Here is a 20,591-nt window from a genome sequence, read left to right on the forward strand (position 1 = left end):
AAAGCAGAATGAAACATAGCTCAAAACCTTGAGATCTAGTAAAAGTCAAAAATAATGTAGAAATGAGTGGTGTTATAGATCTCCTTAAGTGAAATCTGTTATGTCTAAAAATAACTATTGAAAAACTAATGTAGAGGATCTCAGAGATCCATTACAGTGTCCAAATCACATTAGTTTCTTGAATTGTGTTCTGACTAGGATGACAACTACCATTCTATTTTTAGAATGTCTGTAAGTGTACAAATACATGATTAGATGTCACAGAGTAAATGGCAATATCTTAACCAGATATGTGCTGCAAAGATCACCAGAATCTCTTCCATCTTAACCACTTGATTGGTTGTTGTGGTCCTCTTTAATACTGAAGGATGAGGAGTAGTAGTAGTAGTAGTAGTAGTAGTAGTAGTAGTAGTAGTAAATGATGAAAAGTTAAAAAAAATTTAGAGTCAAATTTTGTTTGCTGGCAAGTGACTTCTGTCAAAATGATGATTATGTAGATTATATTGTATTGTGCCTCTTTGTTTATTCAAAATGTTATTTTCTTAAAGTAAAAGCTTATATCTCATTACTTATTAAATAAATAATCATTTTTAATATAATGTTTTCTGAAAAAGGAATCCAATTGAGACAATTTATCTATGAGAATGAATTTTCTCTATATAGAAAGAGGCAGGGCCTCATGGCATAGTTCTATCAATTTTGAATAACCATCCTAATGCAATAGTTTATATGTGAATTTAAAGGAGAGATATTAAACCTGCACATGGGATTTTTTTTCTTAACTGGACAGCAATTTCATTGGAGTAAAGAATGAATATTACCTGGGATTCTTTGACTTGGTCATATAGTCAGCATGTATTTAAATGGAATGTGAAACCAGGTCTTCTGGACTTCGGAATCTACCCAATGTGAAATGCTGTTTCTTAGAAATTTTCTGTGTTACAATTTATTGACAAGATGAAGAAGTAGAATTTGTACTACAAATAATCCTAAATAAGTCTAGTCCTTTATCCAGTATGCTACCCAACTTCTTCTAAGCCAGAGGCAGGGATCTTCTAGCTTGTAGGTCACATAAGGCCTGCAAAATCATTTGGGTTGTTGCTATCATAGTAATTGTAGATGGAACTGGAAATTCAGAAATCTAGGAGCTTTTTTAGGGGAAATTAATTAAATGTTTGAATAGATACAGTAGGCAAATGATGTTATAAATATTCACATCATCCTTGAAAGAAATAAAGGTTACCTAGCCCCTACTCAAAGAGAAAATCCAAGTTAAATATTTCTGAAGAATTTGAAGATTTCTGCTGTGATTTCATTATTTTCAAAAGTGGAAAATTAATATATTGCCTATGTAATTGATAGGATGGTCAGATCCTGAGAAATTTACTGGAATTTGTCTCACACATAGTTTAGAATTAACTGATCATGTTGGAAGTGACAGGGACACTTCAGAGCTAGAATATCTTCCTTAGGTGCCCACACAATATCTGGAATTCAGTCATATTCTTTACCTATTTGCTACAAATGAAGTTATTAACATCCATTCAGATTTATTTTTGAGAAGATTCAGGTCTCCCCCATCTGATCCAATATATCCTTAGACTTTGTGTATCATTGTGAGGCATGAGTTCACTCACGATGCTGATTTTATTCAGTTTATTCTCTACATTTCTGTTTCCATTTTCTCTACAGAGGCTAACTGTCTGTATTTACATGCTTAACAAAAATTTGAGATCAGATATACAAAATCAAGTTAATTTTATTTTTTTCCAGCATTGTTTCCAATATCAATATGACTGGTGGAGGGGAGATAGTAGATTGTAGAATACATTGCACTGTTCCCCTTCAATCAGGGCTCAGTGATCAGCAGAGGCTTGTCAGCTTCACACTCTCTCTGGTATTCATTAACTTCCCTCTCCCATATATATTTCTCCCAAATCCTCAGTCAAATCCTCACTGAAGCCTCTCATCATCTACTGCCTCTAGTGACTCTTCCAGGTTCCCACAATGAAAAGTCTTTCCATAGTATTCTCAGATTGTACAGAATTACAAAATCTGAGGCATTTAACACCAATTTCTTCCCAAGTTCATATAGAAATAACTCTCACTCTACTATTCTCCATCTGTGCTCCTCCCTACCTGTAGAGATTTTCATCATTAATTCTCTAACTCTAGCTTCAAGATTCCACCTGAGTTATTAAAATTATGAAAAGTCCCATGCCAAAGTAGTCTTAGATGTATAGCTTTTTACCATTGATTCGATCATTGGAATCTAATATAAAAGATCATAGGATCACAGATTCAGAGTTGTAAAGAATTTCATAGATCATTTAATCCAAACTTATTGACTGATGAGGAAAATGAAGTATATGCAAGTTAACTGATTTACTTAAGACCAAATAGGTAGAAGGTAGCAGAGCTAGGTTTCGAATCATAACCATCTGAATTCAAATCGATTTCTTTCTCTCCTGTCCGGTTTCTTCAATATGAATGCTATAAGTTTCTGGTAATCATGGTATAGTTTAAATTTTCTTTACTTGTGTATTTTTTTCTTTTTTAAAGGAAGTTCTGTACTGACTTGGCATTCCTATCGTCCCTGTTGCTATAGAGGTTGTGATTTGTGAGACTGTTTAAGCTTAGGAGTCTAGTACAACAGCTAAGTTAAAATCAATTAAGTATCTATCTACTCTAAACAATTGGTACCTATATGGTGAATCCCTGGGAGGGAAGGTCACAAACGCACCAAAGCAGAAAACTAGTTCAATATAAATTTATCTGATAATCGGCATTGAACTTGGGACAAATACTTACTAGATAAATATCTAATAGGTCATGGTGATAAGGACCCCCTGAAGAGTCTAGGGTTAGGATTAATTTATAAAGGTAATTGAAGAAGGACCAAAGGATCTGAATTGTCCTATGTGAATTGATATAGTAGCATAACGATTAATTGTGTATATGAACTTAGGCAAATAAGGGTCAATTTCTTATAATGCTTTTGTCATACCTATAACATTAACACATGTCTTCCAATAAATATTTCATTGATTTTAAATGGAGAAGAAGAATTTTCTAATTCTCAGGTAGAATAGTTGAAAGAAATAATAAATTATTAGATAAGACTTCTTTATCTATATTTAATCATCATTAAACAATACTTAAAAAGAATATTTAAAGAAGTTTCAAAAATTTATTGGATTCCATGTCTAATTCCATAGTTGAAGAAGAAAACCAAAGGTGGAATTATAATAACATCTTTTGTGAACAGTAAAGAAGGATACAAGCAAGAAATGAAGTTGCTAACATCTAAGACTCTTGTTAGATTATCCCAAGAAAAGGTGACATTTGAAGGGAATGAATGACTGATGATTGACAAGTAGCTTAAGGGTTGTTTGTTTCCTGACACTATGGATAAGTAAAGTTGACTGAGGCAGAAGAAAAAAAAAGTAAAGGCTTTATGCTCATGACTTCTTTTTATTGTTCAGTTGACATAGACTTTTAAAAAAGCAATGTTGTTTTAAATCCATTAAACTACTTGTTCTTGCATGATGAAGTAGATTTTTCCTACTTACTTCTAGAAAGAGCCTTTGGAAATGCTGAACATAAAACATTGTCATTAGGAGACCAATAGCCATTTGGGACAAAGAGGAGATATATAATTTATTGGGGAAGATGTAATGCATTTAAATCTTTACAATAAAGGTGGGGGTGGGGAATGTGCATTTAGGGGGATAAAGAACACTAGATTCTAAAATATCCAAGATAAGCAACTCCAGGGTAAAATAGCAGAGCTGTAATATTTATAACATGAGGTATGGCAGAATAAATGCTCTCCACATTTCCCTGTGAAGTGTTAATACCCAGGACTGTTTGTTGCCTTAATATTTACTCTAATAATTCCTCTAATGATAGATTATTAGAGTTGGACATAGAGATGGACATATTGAATGGTAAGGGGCAGTTTAAGGATGAAGTATTTCATTGGAAAAAACATACCTTCAAACTAAGAGAAGGTCTCATTCCACATAGTCATCTTTTCTGTCTGATCTTGACAATAGGTTCATGATATGAGTTATAGCACACAAAATGTTTTGGCATATTATTTATTCTTTCAAAACAAGTGTCCACAAGGTTTGTGAAACTTGTGGAAATGAAGGGACAACTCCTCTTCTGGGAACTTTAAAAAGCAAAGTTCAATAAGATGCTTTCAATAGAATGGAGTAAAGTCATTGAATTTCTCCCATTATATCTTGCAATTTTAAAGTAAAGAAAAGTTAATGGAATCTGTCAGTGTGGATGCCTACAACATCAGAATTTTCCACAAATACATATTCTGAAGACTCGGAAGGAACAATTATAGGATGTGTGCTCCAGGTATGGGCTTCACAGACCAGATCTGTCAGTCAATTATTGAATGTCTCCCTGTGTTTCCCAACATAGGGAACTCAAATAAACTAGATTTAGAACATTAAGTCTGAAGAGTGCAAAAAATCCCAATCTGCATTAAAACTTAGAGTTACTCTATTTAAAAAATATGTGAAGATGGAGGAGAACTCTTTAAATCTATAATCTTTATACTTAATTTCTCTTTACTTATAATACATAATGTGAGATCTCTGGAGTTTTTAACTATCATTAACTGTTATGTTCTCAGTTATGCATCCTAAGCATTGTACTTCACAAATCCTTGTACCTCACTCACCCTCTTAGTTTCCTCTTATAGATTTTAAAGATCATCCAATTTTAATTTTATATTTTAAATTCTAGCAACTATATATGACATTTGACAAAATGGAGTATACAAAAGTGATTTACATACGAATGCTTCCATCTCACATCTTCCATCTCAGTGCTTAAAATCTCCTTCATCTTTAATTAGAATTCAAAACTCATTATTATTTTTTTTTCTATTTTCAACCATATTGTACTAGAAATCAAATTCAACTAGTGAAAGAAATATCAGAAACTCAAATTGAGGAATCTAAGTAATGGGTTGTGGTCAAGAAGATATTTTTAACCAACTATGGTCTTCAAACACTTGTTGAGCTTTCTATGTGGAAATTTTGCTTTTCTCTTGGAGGAAGGATTAGGAGAAAGGAGTAGAAGTTGCTGAAAAGTTAATTCAAATTTTATGTGAGGTAAAATTCCTTAATGAAGAGAAACACCCAAAAGTAGAATAGTCTTGTCTAGAGATATTATATATTCCCCATCATTTAAGATCTTAAAGACTGAGTTATCTCTCTCTCTCTCTCTCTATATATATATATAGATAGATAGATAGATAGATAGATAGATAATAGAGTGGGTTCATATTTATCTTTTGAACAAGATTGAAAAAGTATATTTGAAATTATGTTATTTTCTATTTTTGAAATTCCTTTAATCTTTAATATTAGTAACTTATCCATAATGAAAGACAATTTGATATCTTGATCTTGAAGCCAGGAAAACCTGGTTTCAAGTTCTACCTCTGATACATTGGTTTAGGGACCCACACAAGACATTTGAAGTGTCAGTGATATAGAAAATTCTCTGAGTCACTAAGTTGCAGACTGTGCTAACTTGTATTGATAGGAATTTGCTTTCCCAATGAAATCCCAATCCCAATTCCTATCAAAGATAAATAAGGTTTTCTGGACATTTAAAGGCAAGAGAATTTGATTAAACCAAAATAGATAAAAATAAATAAATAAAAACAAGCAATAACAAAAATTTAACACTTTAAATGAACAATTTACTAGCATAACTCCAAGAACCTAGCCCATTCTGAGAAAGCAATGTAAATTTTTGAGTGAAATATTTTTTAGGACTAGCCTTTTATCTTGTACAGAATGTACAATTAATCACAAAAGATTGTGATTATACTGTTCAGGCTCTCTGTTTCATTATTCCTCTTTAGATTCCCCACAGTAGAATTTATTTAATAATATATAGCACAATATAAATATGTATCTCCTAATCATTTTGGTTTCATTTCACTTAAAGGAGGTGGTTTCAAGAAAATTCCCAGGAAGTAAGCTGCAAAAAGCTCAAGGGAAAAATTTGATTATACTGAAAATTAGGGGGGGGGGAATACAAAGAGCATAAAAGTGCTCCCTTGGTTTGCCTAGGGTGGCTCTTATGCATTTATTGTTAATTATTCACTGCTTACTATGTACATGCACTATCCTGGGGTATATATTTGTTTTATTTTTATGTAAAAAAGTCCAGAATGCTTTGGCAGTAAAACATTGTTCGCAATTGTCAAGAAATCTATTGGCAGTTTAACTGATACTCATGTACAGATGTTGGAGATTGCTTGTTAAACATGATGCTGTATATATATTATCATTCAGAAGGAAAATGGAAATCAGGAGGAATAGTTGTAAATGACTATTGTTTTGATCAGTTCTGAAGAATCATAATTTGAGCTAGAGCTGTAGTTTTTTTTTTTCCTTATCTGCTTTATAGAATAACATATAAATTGCTAGGCAAGGTCAGGGCTATGATGAAATATTTATAGTCAGTTTGGAATGCAACCCCAAACAATGCTAATAATTCACAAAGCTTATATCATCAAGTCAATTTGTTTTATAATGCATCAGATCAAATGATAGGATGGTTAAAAAATTCATTCAAGTTTTAACAATCACCTTCATTATAAATACACCAAATTTTACCAGAGGTAGACTATTAACAACAACAACAACAACAACAACAACAAAGTCTTACTTCCTATTTGCATCTGAATATGTGACAATATGCTGACATTTAAATCTCAAATGGGGGAATGGAGAAAGACCTGGCATTTTCCTCTGGAAAGTAAATGCACATAAAATTAAGGAATCAACATCACACTACTAGAAAAATTAAACTTGTCTCTAAAACCTTAATGAAAATGCAATTTGTTTTCCTTTTTGACAGAGGCTGCTTCTGACATGATTTAATTTAAAGATATCATTTATGCAATAAAGAGAAAGCAAACTATTGAAATATTGCTTTGAAAATAGACAAATGTTGGGGCATCTAGGTGGCACAGTGGATAGAGCACTGGCCTTGGGGTCAGGAGTACCTGAGTTCAAATCCAGCCTCAGACACTTAATAATTACCTAGCTGTGTGGCCTTGGGCAAGCCACTTAACCCCATTGCCTTGCAAAAACTAAAAAAAAAAAAAAAATAGACAGACATTTGCTTAATCTGAATCAAAACAAAAAGAAAGAAGATAACCAAATTTCTAGTCTCAGAAAAGGAAAGGGTGGATATACTACCAATGAGGAAGAAATTAAAGAGCTATTTTGGAGCTACTTTGCCAAACTGTATGCAATAAACTGGATAACCTGAGTGAAATGGATTAATATTTACAAAAATACAAATTATTCAGATTAACAGAATAGGAAATAAATTTCTTAAATAACCCCACTTCAGAAAAAAGAAATTGAAGAAACCATCAATAAAGTCCCCAAGAAAAAGTCTATAGATTCAGATGGATTTACAAATGAATTATACCAAACATTTAAGCAACAATTAATTCCTAATCTACATACAGTATTTAAAAAAATAGGAGTTCTGCCAGACTCCTTTTATGACACCAATATGGTGCTGATGTCTAAACCAGGAAGAACCAAAAGAGACAAAGAAAATTGTAGACCATTCACCCTAATGAATATGGATGCAAAAATCTTAAATAAAATTTTAGTAGTGAAATTACAGCAAGTTATTACAAGGATTATACAGCATGATCAGGTACGATATTATCAGGTAGACAGGGATGGTCCAATATTAGGAAAACTCTCAACATAATTAAATAGTAAAACCAACAGAAATCATATGAATATCTCAATAGATGATGAAAAAAACAACATGCATTCCTATTTAAAACACTAGAAAATTTAGGAATAAATGGAGTTTTCTTTAAAATAATAAATAGTATTTATCTAAAACTCCCCCAAATATATACTAAGATTTTATTTAAGATTTTTGTATCCATATTCATTAGGGAAATTAGTCTATAATTTTCTTTCTCTGTATTAACTCCTCCTGGTTTAGATATCATCACCATAATGGTGCCATAGCAGGAGTTAGGCAAAAATTCGACTTCACCTATTTTTCTAAGGATAGAAAAATAAGTTTTTCAATTATATAGAATTGTAACAAATTTTTCCTTAAAAGTTTGATAGAATTCCCTTGTGAATCCAGATGGCTCTGGAGATTTTTTCTTAGGGAGTTCAAAGATAGCTTATTAAATTTCTTTTATGAGATAGAATTTTTTTAGGTATTTAATTTCCTCTTCATTTAACCTGGGCAAATTATATTTTTGTAAATATTCACCAATTTCACTTAGATTATCAAATTTATAGGCATACAATTGGGGAAATGATTCCTAATTATTATTTTAATTTCCTCCCCATTAGTGGTGAGTTCACCTTTTTCATTTATGATACTAGTAATTTGGTTTTCTTCTTTCTTTTTTTAATCAAATTAACCAAAGGTTTGTCAATTTTATAATTTTTTTTCATAAAACCAACTCTTGGTTTCTCTATTAGTTTAATAGTTATCTTGTTTTCCATTTTATTAATTGCTCCTTTAATTTTTAGAATTTCTAATTTGTAATTTAATCAGGATTTTTTAATTTGTTCTTTCTCTAATTTATTTTAGTTGCATGCTTAATTAATTGATTTACTCTTTTTCTAATTTATTTATGTAAGCAGTTAAAGAAATAATATATCCCCTAATAACTGTCTTGGCTATATTCCATGACTTTTGATATGTGGACTCATTTTTAATTTTTTTTTTTTTTTTATTTAAGGTAATAGGGTTAAGTGACTTGCCCTAGGTTGCACAACTGGGTATTTATTAAGTGTCTGAGGCTGGATTTGAACTCAGGTACTCCTGACTGCAGGCCAATGCTCTATCCATTGTGCCACCTAGCTGCCCCTTGTTGTCTCCTTATTGTCATTATCTAGGATGAAATCATTAATTCTGTCTATAATTTGTGGTTTGATTCACTCATTTTTTAAATGAGATTATTTAGTTTCCAATTAGTTTTTGATCTGTCTCTCCATGGCCCATTATTCCATATGATTTTTATTGCATTATGATTTGAGAAGAAAATATTCACTATTTCTGCCTTTCTGCTTTTGATTATAAGGTTTTTATGCCCTAGGACTTGTTCAATTTTTGCTTAAGTGCCATGTACTGCAGAAAAAATAGTATATTCCTTTCAATACTCATTCAGTTTTCTCCAAATATCTATCATCTCTAGGTTTTCTAATATTCTATTTGCCTCCTTAACTTCCCTCTTGCTTATTTTATGTTTAAATTTATCTACAGCAGAGAGAAAGAGAGAGAGAGAGAGAGAGAGAGAGAGAGAGAGAGAGAGAGTTGAAATCTCCTGCCAGTAGAGTTTTGCTGTCTATTTCTCATTCAGCTTCTCCTCTAAGAATTTGAATGGTATACCACTTGGTGCATACATATTTAGTACTGAAATTGCTTCATTGCCAATGGTAGCTTTTAAGAAGATGTAGCTTCCTTCCCAAACGTATCTCTTTTAATGACATCTATTTTAGCAGTTGCTTTTTCTGAGACAAGCATTTTTACCCCTGCCTTTTTCACTTCGGCTGAAGCAAAATATATTCTGCTTCAACCTTTTACCCTTACTCTATATGTATCTCTCTGCTTCAAATGGGTTTCTTATAAGCAGCATATTATAGGATTCTGGTTTTTAATCCACTCTGTTATTCACTTACATTTTATGGGAGAGTTCATCCCACTCACATTCAAAGTTATAATTACCAACCTTTTTTCCCCTCCATGCTATCTTCCCTGTATTTGCATTTTTCCCATTTTTCAATTTATCTATATGCCCCATTATTTTACTTCTGAATACCACTTCCTTCAGTGTGTTTGCCCCTTATATCCACTCCTTCCCTATCTTTTGCCTTTCCCTTTGCCCTTTCTTCATTCCCTTCCTTCTGTTAATTCCTCTGTTCCTCCCCCTCCCCCTTTTCCTTTTTTTAATATTTGAAAGGTAAAATAAGTTTCTTAACTCAGTAAGTGTATGTTAATCCTTCTTTGAGTCAAATCTGATGAGAGTAAGACTCAGGCATTTCTCACCTTCTCCCCTTCTTCCCCTTTATTGCAATAGGTTCTTTGTACCTCTTCATGTAACATGATTTACCCCATTCTATCTCCTCTATCCTGCATCTCTTTACAATGCTCCTTTTTTTTTTTTTTTTTTGATTTTTTCAAGGCAATGAATTTAAGTGGCTTTCTTAAGGCCACACAGCTAGGTAATTATTAAGTGTCTGAGGCACCACCTAGCTGCCTCTGTCCTCCCTTTTAAGGAGATGTTGTTTTTAAATCATTCTGTTAGAGTGATGGACAAGTCATGAGTGTCCATCACTTCTGTCTAAATGTATTCTCTCTAATAGAGTTACAATTCTCAAGAGATATGAGAGTCTTTCTCCCAGTTGGTGATATAGCCATTTTTTTTCCTTTTCCCTTTTTTGACTTTTTCATGTGTCTCTTGAGCCTCCTGTTTGAAGTCCAAATTTTCTATTTAGTTCTGGTCTTTTTTGTCAGGAAAAGTTGGAAGTTACTTATTTCATTAAATGTCCATCTTTTCCCCTAGAAGAGAAGGGTCAGTTTTGCAGGATAGTGAATTGTTGGCTATATTCCAAGCTCCCTTGCTCTTCAGAACATTGTATTCCAGGCCCTTCTATCCCTTAATGTTGATGCAACCAGATTCTGTGTAATCCTTACTGTGGCTCCCTGGTATCTAAATTGTTTCTTTCTGGCTGCTTGCAGGATTTTTCTCTTTTATCTGATTGTTGTGGTATTTGGCCATAATATTCCTTGGTGTTTTCATGTTGGTATACCTTTCAGGAAGAGATCAATGTAATTCTTTCATTAACTATTTTTCCCTCTGGTTCCATTATATCAGGACAAATTTTTAATAGATCCTGAAATATTGAGTCCAGGCTTTTTAAAATCTCAACATGTTCACGAAGCCCAATTATTCTTAATTTGTCTCTATTGTATCTATTCTTTAGGTCAGTACTTTTGCTGATGAGTTATTTTACATTTTCTTCTATGTTTTTTTGATTTTTTTAATTTGTTTTATAGATTCTTGTTGTCTTATGAAGTCATTAGTGTCCATAGATTCCCTTCTTTTTTTAGAGTAGAATTTTCTTCATTTACCTTTTCCAGCTCCTTTTCCAATTGGTCAATTGTATTTTTGAAGGAGTTTCCCATTTGATCGATTGTATTTTCCAAGAATTTATTTTCTTGTTTCAGAGTGTTACTTTTCTCTTGCATTTCTTTTACCAATTTTCTCAGCAGTCTTTCTGGGATGGAGATCATTTCATATTCTCCTCAGAAGTTCTAGCTCTTTCTGAGTTAGGGTCTTTGCCTTCCAGGTAGCTTTTAATGGAACTTGCTTCTCACTACCCTTTCTTCAGTTTCCTGCTATCTGGGCTTAGTAATTTCAAGTGGGATGGCCAATAAGGGGTGCTAAAGGCTTTCTTTGGAGTGTTTGTGACCTTGATTTGCAACCCACTTCCTAGGCCTAAAGTGGGTGAGGTGGGGAGAATAGAGTCAGGATTATCTTGGAACAAAGTGCTGGGCCCTCAGGCTGTATACTTATTCTCATTATTCACTCAGTACAGAGAGAGATCTGCAATCCACACCTGAGCCTGGGGAGGGTAGAGGGGTTGTTACTGTGTTTGTTCTGTGAAGATACCCTTTCTCCCACAGGGATGGAGGAGGGGATTCAACTGGAAACATGGGGACTCCACTGAAATATGAGGTTGGTGGCCCTGTTCTTCCAGACCAGTGGAACTGGTGATTGATGTCTAGCTGCTGCATTGGAACTCTTCCTCCAACCTCACTGGAGTTCTCCTGCACTCTCACAAAGCTAAAGCTCTGAGACTGTTCTCAGATTAGATCCATGTCACACCCCACTACTCCTGCAGTGGCTCTCTTCTCTCTGCCCCTGGCTCACCCACATTCCCCTGTGACAGACCTTGTTGGTAGATGTTCTTTTTTTTGTGGATCTGAATTTTGGTAAGAGGCTTGATTTATATTAGTTCTGAGGGAAAGTCAGGAGATCTTAGCACAGTGCTTAGCTTCTCTTCATCTTGGCCCGAAGTGATCTTCAACATATATTATATGCAATGGGAATAAACTCCAAGCATTTACAATAAAATTAAGGTTGAAATAAAGATACCCATTTTACCATTACTATTCAATATAGTATTAGAAATGCTAGCTAAAGCAAGAAGAGAATAAAAAGAAATGGAAGGAATCAGAATTTGCAATGATGAAGCAAAGTTTTCACTCTTTGCAGATGATATGATATTTAGAGAAGTCAAGAAAGTCATAAAAACTCATTGAAACAATTAACAAATTCAGTAAAGAAGCAGAATATAAAATTAATTCACATAAATCATCAGCATTTCTATATATGAACATTAGAAAGAGAAGTTCCATTTTAAGTAACTATAGACAACATTAAATACTTGGGAATCCACCTCCCAAGACAAACCCAGTAATTCTATGAACACAGTTTTAAAGCACTTCTTACTCAAATAAAGTCAGATCTAAATAATTGGGAAAATGTCAATTGCTTATGTTTAGGTCAAGCTATTATAATGAAAATGTTAATTCTAACCAAAATAAATTACTTATTCAGTGCCATACCAAACAACATGCCAAATTACTTTACCAAGCTAGAAGAAATAGTAACAAAATTCATCTGGAGCAACAAAAGGTCAAGAATAGCAAGGGAACTTACGAAAAAAATGTAAAGAAAGGTGACTTAGCTCTAGCAGATCTAAAACTATAGTATAAAGCAGTTGTCATCAAAACTACTTGGTACTGTTAAGAAATAGGGTAATGGGGGGTGGCTAGGTGGCACATTGGATAAAGAACCTGCCCTGGAGTCAGTAGTCCCTGAGTTCAAATCCGACCTCAGACACTTAATAATTACCTATCTGTGTGGCCTTGGGCAAGCCACTCAACCCCATTTTCTTGAAAAATCTAAAAAAAAATAGAGAAATGGATCAGTGGGTTATAATAGGTTCAAAAGAAACCACAGCAAATGACTACAGCAATCTGTTGTTTGATAAACTCAAAGACATTGATTTCTGGGATAAAAACTCACTATTTGACAAAAATTGTTGGGAAAATGGTACAAGAGGCAAAAACTAGGCATAGACTCACATCTCACACATCTTAAAAATAAGGTCAAAATGGGTAAAGTATTTAGACACTGAGGGACATCGTAGATAAATTAATAGACCAAGAAATACTGTATCTATCAGATCTATGGAAATGGGATAAATTTATGTCCAAACAAGAATTAGAGAAAATTATAAACTGCAAAATTAATGATTTGATTACAGTTAATTAAAAAGGTTTTGCACTAATAAAATCAATGCTGCCAAAATTATGAGGAAAGCAGAAAGCTGGGGAAAATTCTTCATAGTTAGGAGTTCTGACAAAGATCTCATTTCTAAAATACATAGAGAATTACATCAAATCTATCGGGTTACAAGTCATCCCAAATTGATAATTGGTCAAAGGATATGAATAGATAATTTTTGAATGAAGAAATTAGAGTTATATATAATCATATAAAAATGCTCCAAATCATTATTGATTAGAGAAATGAAAATTAAAGCAACATTGAGGTGTCATCGTGCACCTATCAGATTGGCGAAGGAAAATGATCAACACTGGAGAGGTTGTGGAAGGACTGGGACATTGATACATTGCTGGTGAAGTTGTGAACGGATCCAACTTTTCTGGAGAACAATTGGGATTGCCAAAATAATAAAACTGTTCATTCCCTTTGACCCATCAATTCCAGTACTAGACCTGTATCTAGAAGAAATAATAAAAAATGGGAAAAGTCCCACATGTTCCAAAATATTTATAGCAGTTCTCTTTATAGTGGCAAAGAATTGGAAATTGAGGGGATACAAATCACTTGGGAAATGGCTAAACAAGTTATGGTACATGAATATTACAGAATATTATTGTTCCAAAAGAAATCATAAATGGTCAGATTCTAGGGAAGCATGGAAGGACTTACAGGATCTGATGCTGAGTGAAGGGAGCAGAAACAAGAGTACAATTTATAAATTAACAGTAACATTGTGAGATGAACAACCTTGATGGAAGCAGGTGCTTTCAGCAGTACAGAGAGCTAGGATAACTGAATTAGATGGTCTATGGGCAATGCAATCCCCATTTAGAGGAAGAAAAACAAAACAAAACAAAACAGAGCAAAACAAAAAAAAAAGCAATCTACTTCAGAATCTGTTTAATACTTTATAAAAATTATCCCTTAATCCTAATTCCTCATAATGAAAACAACTAATCTTTAAACATGTTTCTCAAAAATTTGTATGTATAATAATAACCTGACTGCTTGCCACTGGAGAAGGGGGTGAGAAGGGAGGATGGAAGGAAATTTTGTACCTTAAAAAATCTGCATATGCATATGGATGAAATAAATAAATAATTAAAATAATAAAAACAAAAAAGAAACATTGCTTGCAGCAAAACAGATTTTCTTTGTTCTTTTTCTATCAGGAAGTGCTAAATAAAAGCTATGTATCATGATGACATTTTGTGAAAACAATCAAAAAATCTAAAGTCATGAGTCCTTTAAACACTTGATTAGGGAACTGAAATTTCATACCCTGGATCATGTGTTCTTTTCTTTGCACTTTTTTTTCATCTTTGTGGTGGATCAAAAAAGCCAATTTTGCACTTAAAGAGCATTTTTTTTTCAGTTAATCAATAAGCTCATTTTAAAGTAGGTAATGATCTCTTTTGAATAAACTTCACAAAAACTGTAGCAAACTATTCATGGAGTCCTAGAGTTGGAAAAAAATTAAAAATCACATAATAAAACTTGTTACGCATTGGATGAAGACTATGACAGTGCTCCTGCTCAGTGATCTGATCTAGCCTAGGTCATTTAGCTCTACTTTAACAACTCTATTGATAGTTCTATTATTATCTGAATGACCCTCAACAATTCAAAACTTAGCTTGTCTTTTGTTGCCTCATATAAAGAATGAGAGAATTAGAATGTAGAACTTCTAAGATGCCTTTCTACATTAAATGTAAGATCCCTTTACTTTTACCAGCACATACTGCAGTTCCTTGCTTTCACTGTTCACTCTAACAATTAGTCACTTCTTCCTTGTATTGAATTAAGTATTTCTCCCCAGAACTCAACCCATTGGTCTGTTTTGCTCTTGGTTGCTCAATAAGATAAGCTAAATTCCAATTGCATGATCATATAGTTTCTTCAAGTATTCTCTTCTCTAAACTTACCATCTTAAATATCCTGATGAAGGAATTAAAAGTTTTATTTTTGAAAGTGAGTTGAACTAATTTGGGTAATGGATATAGATTTTTTCAAAGAATTAAAACAGATAAGATAAAAATGAAAGTTCTTTATTCTGTTTTGGCTATATGATTGCTATATCTGGAGAAAATATCTAAGCTGAAATATGCCAGGAATCATAATTAAATAAGTGAAGCATATTTTATGGGTCTGTTGATTTTCTACCTAAGACTAAAAGCCAGCAATAGACTGATATAGACACTATATAGTAATGTAGAATTCTATTCTTAGCCCTTATCATTATGCATATAATTGAATAAATTATTTAACTTTTCAGCTTTCTAATTTTGACAACAGATGAAATATCAATAAATTCACAAAATAGATAATATCCTTTTGAGTTTTTACTTTTTTTAAAACTAATGTACTGGTCTCCTACAGTATCCTGCAATAAAATAAGATGTAATAAAAATTCTTCACCTAAAATTCCCATTTTTGTCCCAGTTCTCTTCAACTGTCAGACAGTTCAGAAATTCTTGTAATAAGTATATCTAGGCTAGTCTTGACCCTGACTTCTTTTTCTTTATTCCTTTATTTTTCCAGCTACATGAAGTAGTAGTTGTCTATGATAATATTTTTACATTTTTCTTCCTCCCTCCCTTTCCAACCCTTCTCCCTGATAAAGCAATGCAATACAGAAATTATAGTTATAACTATACTAAACATAAATTCATAATATTCATGTTGTGAAAAAAAGTCACATCCAAGTGGAAAAGAAAATTTAGCAAGAAAAATATGACACAATTCATGTGACAACTTTATTTTTAAAAATTTAAGATAAATAACTTTGGTCTGTCTTTAAACTCCATAGTTCCTCCTCTGGATATAGGTAATGTTCTCCATCACAAGTGTTTTAGTATTGTCTTTGATTATTGTACTGAAGAAATAATGAAGTCCATCATATTTAATGCTGTTAGTGTGCATAATGTTCTTCTAGTTTTGCTTACTTCACTCAGCATCAATTCATGTAAGTCTTTCCATGCTACTCTGAAGTCTTGTCCCTCATGATTTCTTATAGAACAATAGTGTTCCATTATAATAATATACCATGATTTGTTCAGTCATTGCCCCATACATGGGCATTGCTTCAAATTCCAATGCTTTGCTATTACAAAAAAAGAGCTGCTATAAATATTTTTGTACATGTGGGTTTTTAACCCTTTCTTGTGATCTATTTGGGATACAGTAGTGACATTCTGGGTTAAAGGTTTTATGTAATTTTATTGTCCTTTGGGCATAATTCGGAATTGCTCTCCAGAATGGTTGGGTCAGTTCACAACTCCACCAACAATGCATTAATGCCTCAGTTTTTCCACAATTCCCTTCAACATTGATCATTTTAATTTTTAATCATAGTGATCAATCTGATAAGTGTTAAGTGGTACCTCAGAGTTGTTTTAATTTGCATTTCTCTAATCAATAATTAATATTTATAATTTTTCTTCAATGATTATAGGTAGCTTTAATTTCTTCATCTGAGAATTGCCTTTTTATATATTTGACTCTTTACAAATTGGGGAATAACTTTTATTCATATAAATTTGACTCAATTATCTCTATATTTTAGAAATTAATAGTTACAAAACAGTAGCTGAAAAAATTGTTTCCTACTTTTCTTCATTCCTTTGATCTTGACTGCATTGATTTTATTTGTGGAAAATCTTTTTAATTTAAGGTAATCAAATTTATCCATTTTGTATTTTATAATGCTCGCTTTTCCCCTTTCCATAATTCTGACCAATAAATGATTACTTGTTTTCCTAAATGGCTTATAATATTACCTATTATGTCTAAATCCTGTACTCACTTCGACCCAATTTTGGGATGTGAAACATTGGTCTATACCTAGTTTCTGCCATGGTATCTTTCAGTTTTCCCAGCAGTTTTTTTTATCAGAGAGTGAGCTCATATCCCAGAACATGGAATCTTTGGGTTTAGTCAAGAATGGTTGGATCAGTGGCAGCTAGGAGGTGCAATGGATAGAGCACCAGCCCTGGAATCAGGAGTACCTGAGTTCAAATCCAGCCTCAGACACTTAATAATTACCTAGCTGTGTGGCCTTGAGAAAGCCACTTAACTCCATTTGCCTTGCAAAATCCTAAAAAAAAAAAAAGTGCTTGGATCAGTTTACAACTTTACCAAAAATGCTGTAATTTCCTGTTTATCCAAATCACCTTCAACATTGATCATTTTTTTAAAATGTATATTTTAATTTATTCATATATTATTAAAATAGTCTTGTTGTAAGAGTAAGCATAATCCCCCCCCAAATAGTTTTACAAAAGCTTCATGAGAAATAAAGTGAAAGAGAGAGAAAAAAATATGTGTTTCAGTCTGTGTTCCAATACCATGAGCTCTATCTCTGGAGTGGATCTCATTCTTTATCATAAACTCATCAGAGAAGCTATATCCATATTTTTCCCCTACTTGCTGTTCCTGATTGTAATTTTCTCTGTCTATTCCTCCCCACTACCATTAATTATATTTTCTCTCTCCTTTCACTCTGTCCTACTTCAAAAGTGTGCTGTGGGGCAGCTGTGTGGTTCAGTGGACAGACCACTGGTCCTTGGGCCAGGAGGCCCCAAGCCTACATCCTGCCTAGAGACCCAGCAACCACCCAGGCCCATGGTTCTGGACAGGCCACCCAATCCCACCACCTTGCAAAAAGTAACAAAGAAAAAGAAAATGTGTTATATCTATCTTCTCCCATGATCTACCCTCTCCTCTATCCCCTACATCCCCCACCTCAGCCACTTTCTCCCATCCCCTTTCTCTCCTTCTTCTTGTAGATTTCTATGCTCTATAAAGTATGTGTGTTGTTTCCTCTCTGAGCCATTTCTGATGAAAATGAAGGCTCCCTCATTCCCCCCTTGCCTCTCCCCTTTACATTCGATTGCAAAAGCTTTTTCTTGACTCTTTTACATTAAATATCTTAGTCTATTCTGCCTCTCCTTTCCCTTTCTCCTGGGACATTTCCTTTTCACCCATTGACTCCATTTTAAAGATATATTATACCTTCAAATTAGGCCCCCTCCTGTGCCTCACCTATAAAAACTCCTTCTAACTCCTCTAATAAATGAGAAGGTTCATATGAGTATTATCAGTATCATTTTCCCATGCAGGAATATAGTAGTTCATCATCATTAAATCCCTCATAATTTGCCCTTTTCATCCACTCTCTCTATGCTTCACTTGAGTCCTGTACTGGAAGATCAAACTTTCTGATGATCTCTGGCCATTTCAAAAGGAACATTTGAAATTTCCCTTTTTCATTGAAATTCCATCTTTCCCCCCTGGAAGATGATGTTAAATTTTTCTGGGTAGTTGAATTTTGGTTGCATTCCATGTTATTTTGCCTTCTGGAATTGTATTCCAAGCCCTGTGATTCCTTAATGTGGATGTTACTAAGTCCTGTGTAATCTTGACTGTAGCTCTGTGATATTTGAATTGCTTACTTCTGGCTGCTTGTAAAATGTTCTCTTTGACTTGGGGGTTCTGGAACTTGGCTATAATATTCCTGGGGATTAGTTTTTTGAATCTCTTTCAGAAGGAGATTGGTGGATTCTCTCAATTTCTGTTTTGCCCTCTTTTTCTAGGATATCAGGACAATTTTCCTATAGAAATTCTTCAAAAAAGGAAGCCAAGGTTCTTTTCCTGATCATGACTTTCAGGTAGCACAATAATTTTTAAATTGTGTGTTCTGGAACTGTTTTCCAGATCAGTTGTTTTTTCTATGATATATTTCATGTTTTCTTCTTGTTTTTCATTCTTTTGGTATTGCATTATTGTCCCCTGATTCCTCGCAAAGTCATCAGCTTCCTTTAGCTCCATTCTGCATTTGAAGGAGTTGTTTCCTTCAGAGTTTTCTAATTTCCTTTTTCATGTGACAAATTTTTCTTTTTAGGTATTCTTCTCCTCATTAATTTTTTGGACTGCTTTTTTCATTTGACCTAAACTGGTTTTTAACATATTGTTTTCTTCAACATTTTTTTTGAATCTCCTTGACTAAACTGCTGATTTGTTTTCATGTTTTTCCTGAATCTCTCTCATTTCTCTTCTCATTTTTCCTCTACATTCCTTATTTGATTTTCAAAAATCTTTTCTGAGCTTTGTCATAGTTTGAACCCGATTCCTTATTTTTCTTGGAGTCTCTGGATACAGAGGCTTGGATTTTGTCATCTTCTGAGGGTGTGTTTTGATCCTCCATGGGACCAAAGTAATGGTCTATTCTCAGGTTCCTTTTTTTCCTGTTTAGTCATTTCCCCAGCTTGTGCCCTGGTTTTGGGCTGCTTTCTATTTGAGTATTATTGGGATACCACTACAAGGACCTCAGTTCCTTCAAAGTCTTATGAGAATCTCTGACTGCTGTCTTGACTGTACCTTTGGTCTATGGATAAGCACAAACAGACCCTTCTGCCCTGGAGCTGTGAGATGGGTCCCTGCATTTCTATGGTAGTATAAGGGCTCTAATTTTGACCAGGGTCTTTAACTGGACAAAGCACATATGGACAAAGCACTTTATATGGACAAAGTCCCTGTTACAGGGACAAAGGAGAAACCTTGACAGTCTTCCTCCAACCCCTTACCTTCTGTGGGCTGAGCTCTCTTTAAGCCTGGTGACTCCCTCCTAGGTCACTCTATAGGTTTGCTTCTCTTTCCTGGGATCTGGGTTGTATTGAGGTCTATAGCTATGCTGAAGGCCACAGCTGAGCTGAGGGACATGCTGGCTCCCACTTACTCTGGTAGAGGTTTCCCCACTGATCTTACAAGTTATGCTTGGTGACCCCTGGGTTGGCATGTCAGGGAACTGCTTCTGCTGCCAGTAGCCAGCACTCCTGGTGACCCATGTGTCCCATGGGCTTTTCCTGGAAGGCTGGAGCTCCTTTGTTCTGGTATGATGATCCTGGTTTCACTGCCACCCCCTCCAACCCTGTGGAACAGAGCCTTCCCATGATCCTCCAGGTTAACTTGCGTTGGAGAATTGCCTCACTGGATCATTCTGTTAGTTCTGTCTCTTGAAAATTTAGTTAGAATCAAAATTTTAAGGTTTTGGGAATATTTTGGAGAGAGTTCCTAGGAAAGGCTGTTCTCATACCACTATCTTGACTTTTCCCTCCCCTGTCTATCTGGCTTCACCCTTCTGCCCATCAATCATTTTCATCTGTTACTACTGTTTCTTTTGTACCTA

General features: G+C 33.9%; 1 protein-coding gene and 1 pseudogene across 2 annotated transcripts in view; one reads left to right on the top strand and one right to left on the bottom strand.

Moving 5' to 3' along the window:
* The window catches only part of TECRL (trans-2,3-enoyl-CoA reductase like), a 175,764-nt gene that overhangs the window by 64,898 nt on the left and 90,275 nt on the right, over nucleotides 1–20,591 (top strand). The window lies entirely within an intron of this gene.
* LOC141519794 (U6atac minor spliceosomal RNA) lies at nucleotides 240–324 on the bottom strand (annotated as a pseudogene).

The sequence above is a fragment of the Macrotis lagotis genome, chromosome 3 (genome assembly GCF_037893015.1).
Source record: "Macrotis lagotis isolate mMagLag1 chromosome 3, bilby.v1.9.chrom.fasta, whole genome shotgun sequence".
NCBI classification, from domain to species: domain Eukaryota; kingdom Metazoa; phylum Chordata; class Mammalia; order Peramelemorphia; family Peramelidae; genus Macrotis; species Macrotis lagotis.